We start from the raw sequence: 6,000 nt of genomic DNA, 5'->3' as shown, positions 1-6,000 counted from the left end.
ATTTGGGGGTGGGGCTAAACGGCAGGTTGCATGTGAAACCCCGCCCACGAAATGATGCAAGAAACCAGGAAGAAAGAAGATTTTACAGCAGTAAAGACTGGTGAGTATGCGACGTGGGAATACCCCTTTAATGCCGAATTGCGAGCAATGCTACCAGGTCTGCACTGTATAATTCAGTGGAGACCCGGAGATGCTGAGCTCCTGAGAGGCCGCCATATTTAACTACCCGATATCTTCTGTAATAGTACAGCGCATGTCAGGTAATCTGCTGGCTGCTAATACAATGCCTAGCACACGGATGATGAACTCTGTCATGTAAATGAATTTTTAAAAATAGCAGAAGTTGCCTGTCTTGCATATGTGGTCAATGATTACATCATGAAGCAGAGAACAGGGACAATGTGTTATTTTTCATGTCGCCTGTTTTGGCCCTTTGAAGAGGCCACCAGATGTGTAAGTTGGGTCAATGTTCTCAGTGATGTCATCCTCCCTTGATATTTATATTGGTTTATGTTGGAGCAAATGCTCATACTGATACAACAATGGTTGGAGTCAGAACAGCTTCTTCCACATCTTCATAATGTCACACGGAAAAGGAAGTGGAGGAGGCAGAGGAGGTAAGAAGGCCGATGGGGCATTGTATGTGTTGGGGAAGGGGGGTATGGAGTTTTCACAGGCAGAGCTAGGTGACGAGGCTGACATTCATTGGATTAGAGATAATGATATTGACGATGAGCCTGACCAAGACCAACCATTTTAGGACAACAAAACAACTGGGTTCTCAGATACACTGGTGAACATTGCAAGTTGCATGCTTGGTTGCTTATGTGATGAAAAGCCTAATGTTATTATCGAGCAAAGGGGTGCCTATTTAACAGCCATACTTGTAGACTTTCATCATAAAAGCAAAATGGATTTTTTTCCCCTTGATTCTACAAGACAGGCAAAATTGCTGTATTACAAAGATAAACTCTGTACACAGCCTTTGCTGAACAGAAGACTACCAATCGTTCATGGAGAACCCTCTCTGCTCCCCTCCACCTAAGAACTACCGCTACAGTTAGCCGAAAAAGCAGCCAGTACAGATTGTTGAGCATTATGGACTGGTATTTTTACCCATAGAACTTTAAATGCTGCTTCTACTAGTACCCTTATACTGCCTGGCCATATCCAGCCTTGTCTGATACTGTACTTCTGCTGTTAGTATTACACCTACACCTGGAATCTCCTGCAATGCCCATCATTCATGTAACATTTTGCTGATAGACGTTTTTTGACGACTTTAAAAAACAAAACCTAAAAACATTGCTTATTCATTTTTTCCACAATAATTGGGCACACTGTCCCTGACACATACAGTATAGTCGTGGTGGTCGGTGAATAGGATTATGCACAAAAACACACATATCTACCATATGTACTATATATTTACGTTTTTTTTCTTCAGAATAACACCATGTGGTATGTATAAACACCCACAGCAATCTAGCTAAAAAAAAAAAAGAGGAGATACTTTTTGGAAATGTTTTTAAAATAGAAAAATCAGAGCGTGCACCACTGGCTACCATCTGTATACTTATAGCTATACTAGCTGGTACCCGCGACTTCGTCTGCAGTGATTGTAGAAGTGGGTATAGACAGGCATGGGTAAGGTTTTCGTACTGTGTATAAGGTATGGGATATGAAATGTAACTTTGTATCTTGTTTTTTCTATAATTCAGAGAATACGTGAGACTTTTGTGTTGAAGTTAATTTGTATTAGAGCTGCTATACGGTGTTGTGAGAAACTTTACATAATGACTTCTGTCCCAAACAGAAGTATTTGAAGTTAACCCTTTCCCGCCGATGGCATTTTTTGAATTTCGTTTTTGACTCCCCTCCTTCTAAACCCCATAACTTTTTTATTTCTCTGCTCCCAGAGCCATATGAGGTCTTAATTTTTCCTGGGACAAATTTTTCTTCATGATGCCACCATTATTTATTCTATATAATGTACTGGGAAGCAGGGAAAAAATTCAGAATGGGGTGGATTTGAAGAAAAAATGCATTTCTGCGACTTTCTTACGGGCTTTGGTTTTACGGCGTTCACTGTGCAACCAAAATGACATGTCCCCTGTATTCTGTGTTTCGTTACGATTCCGGGGATACCAAATTTATACGGTTTTATTTACATTTTGTCCCCTTAAAAAAAATCCAAAACTGTGTTAAAAAATTATTTTTTGAAAAGTCGCCATATTCCGACAGCCGTAACTTTTTTATACGTGCGTGTACGGGGATGTATAGGGCGTCTTTTTTAGTGGGACCGGGTGTACTTTGTAGTTCTACCATTTTTGGGAAATGTTATTGCTTTGATCACTTTTTATTCAAATTTTTATCAGAATCAAAACAGTGAAAAAATGGCGGTTTGGCACTTTTGACCATTTTTCTCGCTACGGCGTTTACCGAACAGGAAAAATATTTGTGTACCGTATTTTGCGGACTATAAGGCGCACCGGACTATAAGGCGCATTACCCATGAGCGCCTTATAGTCCTGCCTAGGTCCATATATAAGGCGCACCGGACTACAAGGCGCAGCGCTGTCCGGTGCGCCTTATATGATTGAAAGCGGCGGCCGGCAGACTTTGCCGGCGGCCGCTTAACCCCCCCCGTGCCAGCCGCTTCTATTCATTTCAATGGTACGCTTCCATTGAAATGAATGGAAGCGCTCGGCACACGAGGAGTTAAATAACTTCCTTCTTGATCACGTCGGAATAATCTCCTTACCTTTTTACCATAGCCAGCGCCGCCTTCTTCCGCAGCTCCGTCTCTGTCTTCTTTGGGCCTCATGGATGACGCATGCGCAGTCGGCTCTAACAGGCTCTCGCAGCCAGAGCCGACTGCGCATGCGTCATCCATGAGGCCCAAAGAAGACAACACGGAAGGCGCGAACACAGCTCAGGGAGAAGGCGGCGCTGGCTATGGGAAAGGTAAGAGACGAATAGTCTTTTAAGGCTATTCCGACGTGGTTAGGGGGAAGAGGTTCTTTTAATGGTAGAATCTAGAGTTGAGCGAGTACTGTTCGGATCGGCTGATCCGAACAGTACTCGCTCATCTCTAGTAGAATCTCTTTAAGCAGCGGCCGCCGGCAAAGTCTGCATGCCGCTTCCATACATTACAATGAGAGCGCGCTATTCAAATAGTTAGAGATGAACGAATACTATTTGAATAGCGCGCTCCCATTGCAATGTATGGAAGCGGCATGCAGACTTTGCCGGCGGCCGCCGCTTAACTCCTCGCGTGCCGCCGCTTCAAGCCTTATATAAGGCGCACCGGACTATAAGGCGCACTTTCGATTTCTGAGGAAATCGAAGTATTTTATGTGCGCCTTATAGTCCGGAAAATACGGTAGCTTTGTAGAGCAGGCGATTTCGGACGTGGGGATACCTAACATGTATGTGTTTCACAGTTTTTAACTACTTTTATATGTGTTCTAGGGAAAGGGGAGTGATTTGAATTTTTAATCCTTTTTATTTATTTTTTTTTACTTTTTTTAAACTTTTTTTTTTGCATTTATTAGACCGCCTAGGGGTATTGACATGGGTGGGCGGTGTCGCGGATTGTCAGAGCAGTGCGGGTCGGCAAATATGGCTGCTCCGGAGCGTTAAAGAGAGCCTCCTGGAGTATCGGCAAGGTGAGGGGCAAAGTGGTAAAGTATATGTATATGAGATTGTGTGGGGTTAGGGGCGAGGCTGTAGAGGGCAATATGAATTTTGTGGCTTGCTATGGTCCAAAGTGTGTGAGATTGCAGAGATGGTGGTGTGAGTTTGGGTTTTGTGGGGGTCCTGGCACAAACGTATGTGCACTATTGTGACGAAAAGTAGCCTATTGTTTAATCAGGTGTATTAACTACGTTTGTGGTAAATTTCAGCCAAATCGGTGGAGCGGTTTTTCCGTGATTGAGGAACAAACATCCGAACATGCAAACATCCAAACACACAAACCCACAAACTCACAAACTTTCACATTTATAATATTAATAATAGGATAGAGCTCAAAAGGGGTTGGATACAGTCCTAGGAGATGCCAGAGAGATGACTTCAGGGCAATTGATACAATTACAATTCAGAACAAAATTATTACTAATAAATCTAATCTGGAGGCCAAAATCACACACTAAGCAAATATCAGAAATGTCGCTCAACTCTAGACCTAGGATAAGAGCACTGAATGACTAACAAGGGAAATCGGAAGAAAAAAAAAATATCAAAATGTCCTACAAATGTCTACTGTCTACTATGACCTCATAGGGGACGCAATGATAAAATAAAAAAAGAATGGCTATGCCACATCTACGCCCGCGCTTGCCTATGGAAAACTTATTCTCTCTATTTCAGTAAAATGGTGTAAGTGGCCATTTTCTTGTGGCTGCTTACACAGTAAACTGGGGTAAGCGGCCACATGAAAGTGGCTGTGGGCACGCGCAGTCTGCTCTGCCCGAGGCCTGATGACAAGTTTGAAGCCAGTACTGGAAGAAGACGCAGGGAGAGGCCGTTCCAGGCGAAGGTAAAGATGGCGCTGGAAAGTTCCCTAGCAGCATTGGGGACGCCCCCAGTGCTGCGAGAGAACTCATTTGCATACAGAGGAAAACCGGGATTTCTATCGAATGGCGGCGTGGAGAAGACATCTAAAGGTAGGAGAAGAATAGCCTCTCTTAAGGCGATTCCTATGTGTTAGGGACAATCCCCAATCCAGGGACATAGCTATAAGGGATGAAGAGATAGCAACTGCCGACATCTGTCGTGCAATTACAGCAGCTAGCATAGCTAATGTATCGGGTCTCTGCTGTAATGTACAGTCATGGCCAAAAGTTTTGAGAATGACATAAATCTTATATTTTCACATGATCTGCTGCCCTCTGGTTTTTATGTGTGTTTGTCAGATGTTTTTATCACATACAGAAATATAATTGCAATCATATTATGAGTAACAAAAGCTTATATTGACAGTTAGAATGAGTTAATGCAGCAAGTCAATATTTGCAGTGTTGACCCTTCTTCTTCAGGACCTCTGCAATTCTCCCTGGCATGCTCTCAATCAACTTCTAGACCAAATCCTGACTGATAGCAGTCCATTCTTGCACAATCAATGCTTGCATTTTGTCAGAATTTGTAGGTTTTTGTTTGTCCACCCGTCTCTTGATGATTGACCACAAGTTCTCAATGGGATTAAGATCTGGGGAGTTTCCAGGCCATGGACCCAAAATCTCTGTTTTGTTCCCTGAGCCATTTAGTTATCACCTTTGCTTTATGGCAAGGTGCTCCATCATGCTGGAAAAGGCATTGTTGATCGCCAAACTGCTCTTGGACGGTTGGGAGAAGTTGATCTTGGAGGACATTCTGGTACCATTCTTTATTCATGGCTGTGATTTTAGGCAAGACTGTGAGAGAGCCGATTCCCTTGGCTGAGAAGCAACCCCACACATGAATGGTTTCAGGATGCTTTACAGTTGGCATGAGACAAGACTGGTGGTAGCGCTCACCTCGTCTTCTCTGAATAAGCTGTTTTACAGATGTCCCAAACAATCGAAAAGGGGATTCATCAGAGAAAATGACTTTACCCCAGTCCTCAGCAGTCCACTCCCTGTACCTTTTGCAGAATATCAGTCTGTCCCTGATGTTTTTTCTGGAGAGAAGTGGCTTCTTTGCTGCCCTCCTTGAGACCAGGCCTTGCTCCAAGAGTCTCCACCTCATAGTGCGTGCAGATGCACTCACACCTGCCTGCTGCCATTCCTGAGCAAGCTCTGCACTGCTGGTAGCCCGACCCCACAGCTGAAACACTTTTAAGAGACAGTCCTAGCGCTTGCTGGTCTTTCTTGGGCGCCCTGGAGCCTTTTTGCCAACAATGGAACCTCTCTCCTTGAAGTTCTTGATGATGCGATAGATTGTTGACTGAGGTGCAATCTTTCTAGCTGCGATACTCTTCCCTGTTAGGTTATTTTTGTGCAGTGCAATGATGACTGC

This window comes from Leptodactylus fuscus, chromosome 7, assembly GCF_031893055.1.
Source record: "Leptodactylus fuscus isolate aLepFus1 chromosome 7, aLepFus1.hap2, whole genome shotgun sequence".
NCBI lineage: Eukaryota > Metazoa > Chordata > Amphibia > Anura > Leptodactylidae > Leptodactylus > Leptodactylus fuscus.
Note: the sequence above shows the minus strand (reverse complement) of the source record.